This window comes from Ranitomeya imitator, chromosome 10 (genome assembly GCF_032444005.1).
Source record: "Ranitomeya imitator isolate aRanImi1 chromosome 10, aRanImi1.pri, whole genome shotgun sequence".
NCBI lineage: Eukaryota > Metazoa > Chordata > Amphibia > Anura > Dendrobatidae > Ranitomeya > Ranitomeya imitator.
Window position 1 is genome coordinate 51,439,084 of NC_091291.1, and position 12,796 is coordinate 51,451,879.

Consider the following 12,796-nt stretch of genomic DNA (forward strand, 5'->3'; position numbering starts at 1 on the left):
ACAACTAAGAACACTACCTGAAACTTAACCCCCTAAAAGGCCATTGAGGAGTTTCTTGTACCTCCCAAGAAACCACAGGTGAGGCCGCTACACACTGCTAACAAAGTGAGAGGAAAGCGTGCAGGTAGACACTTAGGCAATATGCACACGTTGCGGATTGCATGCGTTTTTGCCACATTTTTTAGCCACAAAATCTCTGCAAAAATGCATGCACAACACAGCCCATTGAATTCAATGCTGCGTATTTTTCCGCAGCGGAATCGTATTGAGGAAAAATACGCAGCATGTTCATTCTTTATGTGGAATCGCGGCGATACCGCACACATAGGAATGCATTGAAGCGCTCACTTTAAGCATGTGGCTATGCCCACAATGCGTAAAATGAGCGCTTCATGTGCGGTGGTACCCGGGTCTGAAGGAGAGGAGATTCTCCTCCAGGCCCTTGGGAACCATATTTCTGTTAAAAAAAGAAGTAAAATAAAAAATATTGAAATACTTACTTTCCGATGGCCCCCGGAGTCCTTCCGCCTCTCAGCGGTGCACGCGGCGGATTCTGTTCCCAGGGATGCATTGCGTGAAGGACTTGGGTTGACATTGCGATCACATGACTGTAACATCACAAAGGTCCTTCGCGCAATGTATCCCTGGGAACGGAAGCCACCGGGAGCGCTGCTGAGGAGATCGGGGGGAATCAGAATGTGAGAATAACCTTTAAATTTCATTCAACTTCACAATTCAGTTCAACTTGTTGTTGATTCTTCACCAAAAATTTACATTTGGTATCTTTATGCTTGAAGCATGATATGTGGGAAAAGGTTGAAAACTTCCAGGGGGCCGAATACTTTTGCAAGGCCCTGTATAACTAACATGAAAGTGTAGTGAAGACTGAGCAAATAAAACTCCACCCAGAAAGTGATAGGGCAAACCAAAACAGGATAAGAAAAACCTGTAAAGGAGCAAACCAATAAGGGAAAGCAAAGACAAAAGAAGGTATCAGCACTTGGACAGGGAAGAAAGGGCAATAGCTCAGCAGATGCTGCAACAGGTCATCGGATTGAATTCCCAAACGAGCCTGCCAGTAGCCCCATCATCTAGCAAACCCTCAGAAGCCCCTACTGCTGATGTAACTCTCTCAACAGGCAATCCTTATGAAGTTACTCCAAATTAATCAAGGAGTTATCCTCAGGGGAATAACGTTCCCATTTAACAAAATACTGCAGATGGCGTCTGACCCGCCTGGAAACAAAAACTAACTCTACCTCATACTACCATTCCCCTTCTAAATCCATTTTAATTATGTCTACTCTTGAGGACCCTATGTTCCCAATCAATTTTTGTAAAAAGAAAAATGGAAAGAATTATTGATTTTCCATGCAATAAGAATTTGCAACTTAACCATCACAGGACTTAAAATTGCAATCATTTTATAAGAACCTACAAATTTAGGTGCAAACTTCCTTGATGTGACCTTTAATTTCAGATATTTAAGAAAAAACATACAAAATCCACCACCCTAAACACAGGAGCTTTCCTAAATCTGTCGTTAGCACCTCCTCTGGCCTGGTCACTAGCTAGCAAAAGACACCTCCAGACTTTAAATAATAGGTGAGAAAATTTCTCCTCTGGCATGGAGGACGGTAACCTTAAAAGTTCCCAAACACTGGATGAAAACACCAACAGCAAAAAAAAAGCAAGGTCCTGGTAGCTGTAGAGGTACAGTTATTTAGAGCAAACTCGGCAAGGGTATACAAACTCCACCTAGTCTTCCTGATTACAGGAAACAAAACATTTCTAATACAGCCCTACCTCCTGGTTTATCATTTTTATTTGACCTTTAGTCTCGAGATGATAGCCTACGGAAAAAGACAGCTTGATACCCAATCTGCCAAAACTAGCCATAAATTGAAGCCCCCTATCAGAAATAATGTTTTTGAGAACATATGGATGACGCATGGGTGACACACTGATGTAAAACATTGATGGCACTAGTACCAGTTTTTCACGTCCGTGTTTAAACACAGATGTGTGAAGGAAACCGTACATATATGTATTCGTATATAAACACTATGCGATTTACATACTGAAGGTCTCATGCTGATTAAATGTACTTGGATTCTCTCAATACACTTCTGTTGAGAGAAGTTGGGCACATCTAGACAGCACGTGATTCGTGAATGTACCGGTAAGTATGTAAACCACACACATGCGGCCACGTGAACCCCTGTTTGATATGGGATAGATACTGTCAACCTACCTCCATCCTATAAATGGTCCTAGACATCAGCCATAAAATATAAAGAGGCTCCCAGCAGACCCAAAAACCTGAGATGCTCCACTGCTTCTACAACTTTGAGTACATGTCTAACCCAGAAATAGTGAGTCATGCTACAAAAGACCTCAATGATATATTCTACATCTACACCATGGCCAGATTATGGAAACAGAAACACATGGGCTACTTGCACAGTGAACAAGTCTGTAGGAACATGTTCACACACCACCAAGAAACCTGAAGACACAAAAGAGAATAGTAAAACCAAAAACACTCAGTTTGAAAAAAATTTGCAGAAATCCGCAAGTGCTAGTAAAAGATGTAAAAAAACAGGGTATTTGGTTGATACGTTTTTTGCAAAAAATATATACTAAGCTGCTCTACCAAACTTCACGGTATACCCATATCAGAGCAGTCCTAACTAATGCATGCAATCCCTATCTGATGTATTTAAAAACCTGATCATCTGTATATTACCTGTGTGAACAGGGTTCAGAGAGGAAAAATCCATGTGGGCATACAGAGTAGAACAGCTTTTGTGCAGATAGCCCAAGAGGAGTGGTGGTGAATAACTCCCCAGTCTTGTAGACACAAGAGAACAATTATGGAAACAGGAACACATGGGCTACTTGCACAGTGAACAACTCTATAGGAACATGTTCACACACCACCAAGAAACCTGAAGACACAAAAGAGAATAGTAAAACCAAAAACACTCAGTTTGAAAAAAATTTGCAGTAATCCGCAAGTGCTAGTAAAAGATGTAAAAAACAGGGTATTTGGTTGATACGTTTTTTGCAAAAAATGTATACTAAGCTGCTCTACCAAACTTCACGGTATACCCATATCAGAGCAGTCCTAACTAATGTATGCAATCCCTATCTGATGTATTTAAAAACCATGGCCAGATTGTCCAACCTTAAAAAAGTCAACTACAAAAGGTCAAAAGGAAACCAGGTTAATGGTTGGTTTAATAGAGAATGGAAAGCTGCATGAAAGACGTTGAGAACAGCCTCAAACAAGAAAGACAGAGACCCCTACCACCCAGGTCTGAGGGATGTACAGAAATGGAGTACAGAACCATTCTCAAGAGGAAGAAGCAGCTTTACAAAACAAAAAAAGTCCTGTCCTATGATAATGGGGTGCAATAAGTCCTGGACCATGCCAACCTCGAATAACTAGTTAGGACATGTTAGGTTAGGCTATGGGTTGAACTAGATGGACTTAAAGTCTTCCTTCAACCTTAATAACTATGTATGTTACTATGTTACTATAACAACTATAACTCAGTACTTTTGCCCACATTAATGTCCACTCTAACCACTGGATAGTCTTTAGCATCCCCGTTAATGCAGCAAGAGCCAACCTTCTTCCCAGGGATCAGCTGGAGAGGAAATGTGGCCCTCACAAGGGTAACCAAACTCCCTGAGTCTAGCAGTCCAGTTACTTGTTGACCATCCATCTTTATGGGGCAAGTTTGTAGCCTCTCGCTGGGTGATTAGTTCACACTACTTTTCAAATATGTATAGTGTGAACATCAATGACCCTGGTTACAGTCCATCTGCTCAGAGTTCAGGAGACAACGGGTGCAGGGGCGTAATTACCGCGGTCGCAGCGGTCGCCATTGCGACTGGGCCCGTCTGGTCAGGGGCCCGGAAAGTCTGAGGCACCCGACCCGGGCGGCACAATGAGATGGGCGGCACAATGAGACGCGGGCCCTTTAAATCTGCGGGCGGCGCCGATCGCCGCCACGACCAGGGCCCCCCCCGGTGCCATCACTGGCATTGGGCCCCCTTCTTCTAATACTCACCTCTCCTGGTTCCTGCGGCTGTGCGGTAGCTGCAGCGTCTTCAGCGCTCTCTGAGTCTGCGACATCTCAGGGCAGAGGGTGCGATGACATCATCACTGCGCGCTCAGCCTCTCTGTCCTGAGCATTGCAGAGCCGGTGAGACACTGAGTGCACCGGACCTGCGCTGGGAACGGGAGAGGTGAGGATTTTACTTTTTTTTTTTCTTTATGTCTGACTCTGTCTGGGGGCAATCCTGGACACTGGGGCAGATTTCCGGACACACTGGGGCAGATTTCTGGACACACTGGGGAAGATTTCTGGACATACTGGGGCAATGCTGGAGACCCTGGTGCAGATTTCTGGACACACTGGGGCAATGCTGGACACTGGGGCAGATTTCTGGACACACTGGGGCAGATTTCTGGACACAGTGGGGCAATGCTGGAGATGCTGGGGCAGATTTCTGGACACACTGGGGCAGATTTCTGAACATACTGGGGCAATGCTGGAGACCCTGGGGCAGATTTCTGGACACACTGGGGCAATGCTGGACACCGGGGCAGATTTCTGGACACACTGGGGCAATGCTGGACACTGGGGCAGATTTCTGGACACACTGGGGCAATGCTGGACACTGGGGCAGATTGCTGGACACACTGGGGCAATGCTGGACACTGGGGCAGATTGCTGGACACACTGGGGCAATGCTGGACACTGGGGCAGATTTCTGGACACACTGGGGCAGATTTCTGGACATACTGGGGCAATGCTGGAGACCCTGGGGCAGATTTCTGGACACTGGGGCAATGCTGGACACTGGGGCAAATTGCTGGACACGCTGGGGCAATGCTGGACACTGGAGCAGATTGCTAGACACTGAGGCAGATTGCTGAACACTGGGGCAATATGCTGGACATACTGGGGCAGGTTGCTGGATATACTGGGGGTAATATGCTGGACACACTAGGGGTAATATGCTGGACACACTGGGGCAGATTGCTGGACACACTGAGGGCAGGACTAGAGGCATGGGCAGAATGTAAACATGGGGCATGATTGGAGACACGGGGCAGAATGAAAGACATGGGGCAGGATTGGATCATGGGGCAGGATGGATACGATGAAGACAGATGGGGCAGGATGGGGAGATCTTATGGGGTAGAATGGATACTCATGAGGGCAGGATGCAAGAACATATGGCTGGAGCCAGGAATCAGATAAACGGGGCCAGGGTGGGGAATATTATTACCATGAGAGCTAATTAAGGGATATTATTACTGCAGTGATGTATTTATTTTATTTTTTGAGTATACTGTTTTAAATGGGGGGGCGGTCCTGTTACTGTGCAGAGTGACACTATATCGCCTTTTTTTCTTCATGTGGTGTAATGTAGAAGTTGTTAAAAATTAAGTAATTTGTTCTGCAAGCGGAGCTCGAGATAACTGTGTTATTTCCTGCAGAAGCGAGTCCTGGCTGGAAGAAATGATGGCGGTCTGTGCTGGATGAAAGATGAAGGACTTCACCTAGAGACGTCACTGGTGAGTCAGTGTTACCTATACACTGACACTATACACTGTATACTATATACAGCGGTCCTGTGTACAATGTCACCAGTGATCACTGTATTACCTATACATTATGTACAGAGCTCCTGTGTATAATACCACCAGTGATCTCTGTATTACCTCTACACAGACACTGCATACTAAGTACAGATCTCCTGTGAATACTGGCACTTATGGTGATAGTTGTCAGGTCGCCATTATCACCGCCGCGGCCCCTGCTGTCCGCTTTTGCTTACCGCTCCTCAGCGTCCCGGCGCGCTCCTGTTCCAGCACCGCCTTCTCTGCTCGCTCTCCCGGCTCCTGCTTCCTGTCGGGCGCGCGCGCACTAGGGTGTCCTGCGCACGCGCACTCTGCCTTCCCTGCTCCGGTCAGCCCTGTGTCTCGCTGGCAGCGCTCATGTTACTAAGCAGCGTTCCTGCGCATCCACAGCGCCCTCTACTGGGAGCTCATGTATGCACACTGTGCCTTTTTCTTTGGACACTCTTTCCCCTGCTGTCTGTGGTCCTGGAGGACCATGACCCGAAAGGTACGCTGCCACTCTGCATTTAAGGCCGCCTCTTCCTTTTGGCTGTGCCTGTCTGTCATTTGTTTTCTGGCAAATGCCTCTGGCTCCCTCGCTTCCTAGCGTACCTTACGTTCTCCCTAATGCTTGTCTCTGACTTTTTGTTTCTGTGTATTATCATTAACTGTCTCCGTGCTTCCCTTGCAGCTCCAGTTCTCCTGTACCTTCGTTTCTTCCCGGTGTTCCAGATCCTCTGCCTAGTCCTTCCGCCATCGTCTCCTGCGCTTCCGTAGTCTCGTGTCTCCATCCTGTCTTCCGGTTTGTCCTTCCATTCTCTGTCTGTCTTGTCAGTTCCCGTTACCCGTTCCGCTTCTCCTTCTTCGTTCTCTTTTCCGTCGTCCCTGCCCTGACCTTTTCCTTTCCCTGTACTTTGGTACCGGCTGCCATTCAGTAGTCTCCCCTGGGCCTGCTCCTAACGCTCCTTGTATAGGGGGCGGTCCACCTGGCCCACTCGTCCTGGGGAGGTTCGCTGTTTCGGTCCAGTGGGTCCACTTATCTCGCTTTCCTGGTCCCGGAGCGTAACAGTACAGACAGGCCATGGATCCCGCTGGTACCTCTGCTTCCACCCAAAAGAAACTCTTGTTTTTACGGGAGAACCAAAGCCGGATTATGGGTTTTCTTAAATCTATGGAGTCCCGTTTAGCTGCTCTTCAACCCTCCGACCCGGGGAGCGCAACCCAGCTGGCCAGTCTCCAGCAAGAGCTCGCCCAGCAACGTGATACCCAGGGCCACATACTGAGTTACATGGCTTCTGTGGATAATCGTCTGCTCATCCTTCAAACTGCCGCCTCGGCCCCTGCCCAGGCTCCGGCTTCACACCCTCCTCCTCGTCTGGCTAGGCCACCGCGATACGGTGGAGATCCTAAATTGTGTCGAGGTTTCCTAAACCAATGCCAGATGCACTTTGACTGACCGAGCTAAGGTGGCCTTTATTGTGTCTCACTTGGAGGGTGTGGCCCTGGCCTGGGTTAACCCCCTTTGGGAACGTGATGATCCTCTCGTCTCCCAACTCTCTTCTTTTCTAGAGACCTTTCGTAAGGTCTTCGATGAGCCGGGACGGTTGGCTTCTACTACCGAGTCTCTTTTTAGTCTCCGCCAGGGTACTCTTTCTGTCGGCCAGTACGCCATTCAATTTCGTGCCTTGTCGTCCGAGCTGGGCTGGAACAATGAGGCTTTGGTTGGGGCCTTCTGGCGCGGTCTGTCTGGTCGAATTAAGGATGAGTTGGCGGGTAGAGACACTCCTACAATTCTGGAGCATCTGATTTCCCTGGCGACCCGCATTGACTTGCGTTTTCAGGAACGTCTCCGTGAATCGGCCAGGGAGAGGAGACCGCCTCGTCCATTCCTATCTTCTCGCAGTCCTCCTCATTCTCCTCAAGTCTCTCCTTCTGTGGTATCTGCTCCTGAACCTATGCAGGTGGACCGTATCAAGCCGGCGGAGCAGCGTCGTAAGGAGAGACTGGCACAGGGTCTCTGCTTTTACTGTGGCAGTGCCTACCATCTTCTGCGTTCCTGTCCGGTGAGGCCGGGAAACGCTTCCGCCTAGGTCAGGTAAGGGAGGCTTACCTGGGTGATAGTGATTCCTCTCTACCTTTTACTCTTTCAGTTCAGTTGCATATCGGTTCCGCTCGCTTTTCTGAAGTAGCGTTTGTTGATTCTGGAGCGGCTGGAAATTTTATTCAACTCGAGGCGGTCAGTAGGTTTCAAATTCCTGTCAGATCCTTGGAGTCTCCTCGGCAGTTAGCTTCAGTTGACGGTCGGCCCTTGCAGGAGACCGTTACTTTGGTCACAGAAGAAGTGGAACTGCAAATCGGAGCTTTACATCGGGAGAAGATTGCCTTCTACGTGTTGCCATCTTTATCTCATACGTTTCTCCTAGATCTTCCGTGGTTAAGAATACACGAGTAGTTTTAGATTGGCGTTCTGGTGATGTCCTGCATTGGGGTCATTCCTGTCAAACTAAATGTCTACGTCCTGTTCTTCCTTTAAGGTCATCCTCGTCTACTTCTCCTCCGGCAGGTTTGCCTTCAGCCTATCACTCCTTTGCTGATGTCTTCGATAAGAAAGAAGCGGAGAACTTGCCCCCGCATCGCCGTTATGACTGCCCGATCGACCTCGTTCCTGGTTCAACTCCACCCAGAGGACGAATCTATCCACTGAATCTTCTTGAGTCTCAAGCCATGTCCAAGTATGTTCAGGAGAATTTGGCCAAGGGTTTCATCCAGAAGTCCTCCTCACCTGCAGGTGCAGGTTTCTTTTTTGTTAAGAAGAAGGACGGAACCCTCCGTCCCTGCATCGACTACCGTGGTCTTAATTGTATTACTATTAAGAACAAGTATCCACTGCCTCTTATTCCTGAACTTTTTGATTGGCTACGGGGTGCTCGAATGTTTACTAAGCTGGATCTTCGCGGGGCCTACAATCTTATCCGAATTCGTTCCGGAGATGAGTGGAAGACCGCTTTCAACACCAGAGATGGTCACTACGAGTACCTCGTCATGCCCTTCGGCTTATGCAATGCCCCCGCGGTATTCCAAGAATTTGTGAATGACATTTTCTGTGATCTTTTGTATTCTTGCGTGGTGGTATATCTGGACGATATTCTCGTTTATTCTCCTGACCTGTCTACTCACAGAAGGGACGTTCGTCTTGTTCTTCTGCGTCTGAGGGAGAATCGTCTATTCGCCAAGATCGAGAAATGCACCTTTGAGCAGTCATCTCTTCCTTTCCTGGGATACATTATCTCCGACTCTGGTCTATACATGGATCCGGAAAAGGTGTCCGCCGTGCTCAACTGACCACGTCCTCTTGGCACCAAAGCTATCCAGCGATTCGTCAGTTTCGCGAATTACTACCGACAATTCATTCCTCACTTTTCTTCTCTAATCAAATCCATCATCTCCTTGATTCACAAGGGATCCGATCCTCACATCTGGACCCCTGAAGCTGAAGATGCCTTTCTTTCTTTGAAACAAGCCTTCTCCACAGCTCCCGTACTTCATCGTCCTGAAGTCAATAAACCTTTTATTCTCGAAGTGGATGCTTCTGCAGTAGGAGCAGGGGCAGTACTGTCTCAAGAATCCTCGTCTGGGCGATTTGTCACCTGCGGTTTCTTTTCCAAGACCTTCTCTCCTTCTGAGCGAAACTATTCTATTGGTGACAGGGAGTTATTGGCCATAAAGTTGGCTCTACAAGAGTGGAGATACCTTTTGGAGGGAGCTGTTCACCCGTTCAGGATCTATACGGACCACAAGAATCTAGCTTATATTCGTTCGGCTCAGAGACTTAATCCCCGGCAAGCTAGATGGTCCCTTTTCTTTGCTCGTTTTAATTTCGAGTTACATTTTCGTCCTGGCAATAAAAATCTTAAGGCCGACGCTCTCTCCAGATCCTTTTTGCCTATCGACTCAGAGGAAGAGGCTTCGCATATTCTGGATCCCTCCAAGGTCATCGTAGTAGCTCCCGTCAATCTGTCTTCGCTGCCTCCGGGCAAGACCTTCGTCTCTGAGCGCAACAGAAAGCGAGTTTTACGTTGGGGCCATGCCTCCGAGTTTGCTGGTCATGCCGGTCTTAAGAAGATGCTCTTGCTTCTTTCCCGCTACTACTGGTGGCTGACTCTTTCCCAGGATGTTCAAGATTTTGTTGCTTCTTGTCCGTCTTGTGCCAAGAACAAGATTCCTAGACGACGGCCCTCAGGACTTCTTCATCCGCTGCCAGTTCCTTCAGCTCCGTGGCAACACATTGCAATGGATTTCATCACCGATTTGCCTCGCTCTTCCGGCTGCACTGTCATCCTTGTTGTTGTGGATAGGTTCTCCAAAATGGCTCATTTTTTATCCCTTCCTGGTTTACCCTCTGCACCTGAACTGGCAAAAATTTTAGTCCGCCATATTTTTCGTATTCATGGCTTTCCTCAACATATTGTTTCAGATAGAGGAGTTCAGTTTACATCTCGGTTCTGGAGAGCGCTCTGTAAATATATGAACATCTCACTTGACTTCTCGTCTGCCTACCACCCTCAGTCCAACGGTCAAGTGGAACGCACCAATTAGACTCTGGTAACTTATCTTCGTCATTTTTCCAATGCACATCACAGTGACTGGTCTGATCTTCTTCCTTGGGCAGAATTTGCATACAACAACCATCCCAGTGAATCTTCTTCCAAGTCGCCCTTCTTTTTCGTCTACTGTCAACATCCTGGTGTACCTCTACCGGTTCCTCCTGTCTCGGGGGTGCCGGCGGCTGATCTTTTGTCCGGGGAGTTCTCCAGGATCTGGCAGGAGACCAAGACCGCTCTTGAATTTACGCGAGACAGAATGAAGAGACATGCTGACAAGAGCCTAGACCCTCCGTTATATCATCCCGGTGATAGGGTATGGTTATCCTCTAAATTTGTTCGCTTAAAGATTCCTTCTCGTAAATTGGGTCCTCGTTATATTGGGCCTTTTGAGATTCTGACCCGTATTAATGATGTCTCCTACAAGTTAAAGCTGCCCTCCTCGCTGCGCATTCCTAATTCCTTCCATGTTTCCCTTCTGAAGCCACTTGTTCTCAATCAGTTTCATGCCTCTACTGCGCCTTCTTCCCGGCCGGTCTCCGATAATGATGTTTTTGAGATTAAGGACATCCTTGCCATGAAGAGAGTGAGGGGGAGGACCTTTTTTCTGGTAGACTGGAATGGTTTTGGTCCAGAGGAGAGATCCTGGGAGCCTCGGGAGAACATCCAAGCTCCTCGAGTTTTGGCTAGATTTCTTTCTGGTCTTAGAAAGGGGGGAGGTAAGGAGGGGAGTACTGTCAGGTCGCCATTATCACCGCCGTGGCCCCTGCTGTCCGCTTTTACTTACCGCTCCTCGGCGTCCCGGCGCGCTCCTGTTCCAGCGCTGCCTTCTCTGCTCGCTCTCCCGGCTCCTGCTTCTGTCGGGCGCGCGCGCACTAGGGTGTCCTGCGCACACGCACTCTGCCTTCCCTGCTCCGGTCAGCCCTGTGTCTCGCTGGCAGCGCTGACGTTACTAATCAGCGCTCCTGCGCATCCACAGCGCCCTCTACTGGGAGCTCATGTATGCGCATTCTGCCTTTTTCTTTGGACACTCTTTCCCCTGCTCTCTGTGGTCCTGAAGGACCATGACCCGGAAGGTACGCTGCCACTCTGCATTTAAGGCCGCCTCTTCCTTTTGGCTTTGCCTGTCTGTCATTTGTTTTCTGGCAAATGCCTCTGGCTCCCTCGCTTCCTAGCGTACCTTACGTTCTCCCTGCTGCTTGTCTCTGACTTTTCGTTTCTGTGTATTATCATTAACTGTCTCCGTGCTTCCCTTGCAGCTCCAGTTCTCCTGTACCTTCGTTTCTTCCCGGTGTTCCAGATCCTCTGCCTAGTCCTTCCACCATCGTCTCCTGCGCTTCCGTGGTCTCGTGTCTCCATCCTGTCTTCCGGTTTGTCCTTCCATTCTCTGTCTGTCTTGTCAGTTCCCGTTACCCGTTCCGCTTCTCCTTCTTCGTTCTCTTTTCCGTCGTCCCTGCCCTGACCTTTTCCTTTCCCTGTACTTTGGTACCAGCTGCCGTTCAGTAGTCTCCCCTGGGCCTGCTCCTAACGCTCCCTGTATAGGGGGCGGTCCACCTGGTCCACTCGTCCTGGGGAGGTTCGCTGTTTCGGTCCAGTGGGTCCACTTATCTCGCTTTCCTGGTCCCTGAGCGTAACAATCGTATTGTGGGTTTTTTTTATTACTGATCAGTATTGTAGTATTCAATCACTATGTGGTGGTAATATGTGGTCTGGAAATGGTGCTGTGGTATTTGTCCCTTGTATGTGCTATTTGGTCACCAAGTGGTGGCAATATGTGATCTGTTCATGGTGTGGCGGTATTTGTCCCTTGTATTATTCGGTCACTATGTGGTCTGGTCCTGGTGTGGTGGTGTTTCTTCCTGTATGTGATATTATTGGTCTTGGTATAGTGGATTGTGTTGTGTATGGCAGTCATTTGTTCTCTCTGATATTAATTAGGAGAAGATTCTTTATTTCCATTAGTTTTAATGCTTTGTACACAGTGGCGGAGATGCACTTACAGGGGGTTTCCTGTGGAAAAAAGTAATCACCTCTCCACAGGATAAGTGATAACGTATTGATTGGTGGGGGTCTGACTGCTTGGACCATTTTTGCATAGTTGGGGGGGCCCCATTTGAAAGTTCGCATCGGGGCCCATAACTTTCTAGTTACGCCACTGAACGGGTGGCTATATTGCCTGGGCCATGACATTTCCAGAATATAATTTTGCCAGCCTGGACCTTCAGCATAACGTCCCCACCCCTGTTGGACCTTGGATACCCGACCCCCATTTGGGCTTCCACCCCCTGTTGGGACCCCCAGTATGGAGTGGGTTGCCTCCTCAAGGAATCCTTGACCCTCTGATACCGTTAAACCTATCCAACCTGGTCATCTGCATTCTGGGGACCACCCTGGGCAACTCAAGTCTGTATTGGGTGTTTTTGTTTTAAGCACTATGGTTTATGCTGCACACAATAAACCCACTGATGTTTTCAAGTGCATGTGCTCCTGAGTCTACCTGAAGCATGGCAACCCTTCACAATATATGGCAACTAGATGATACACCTTCCCA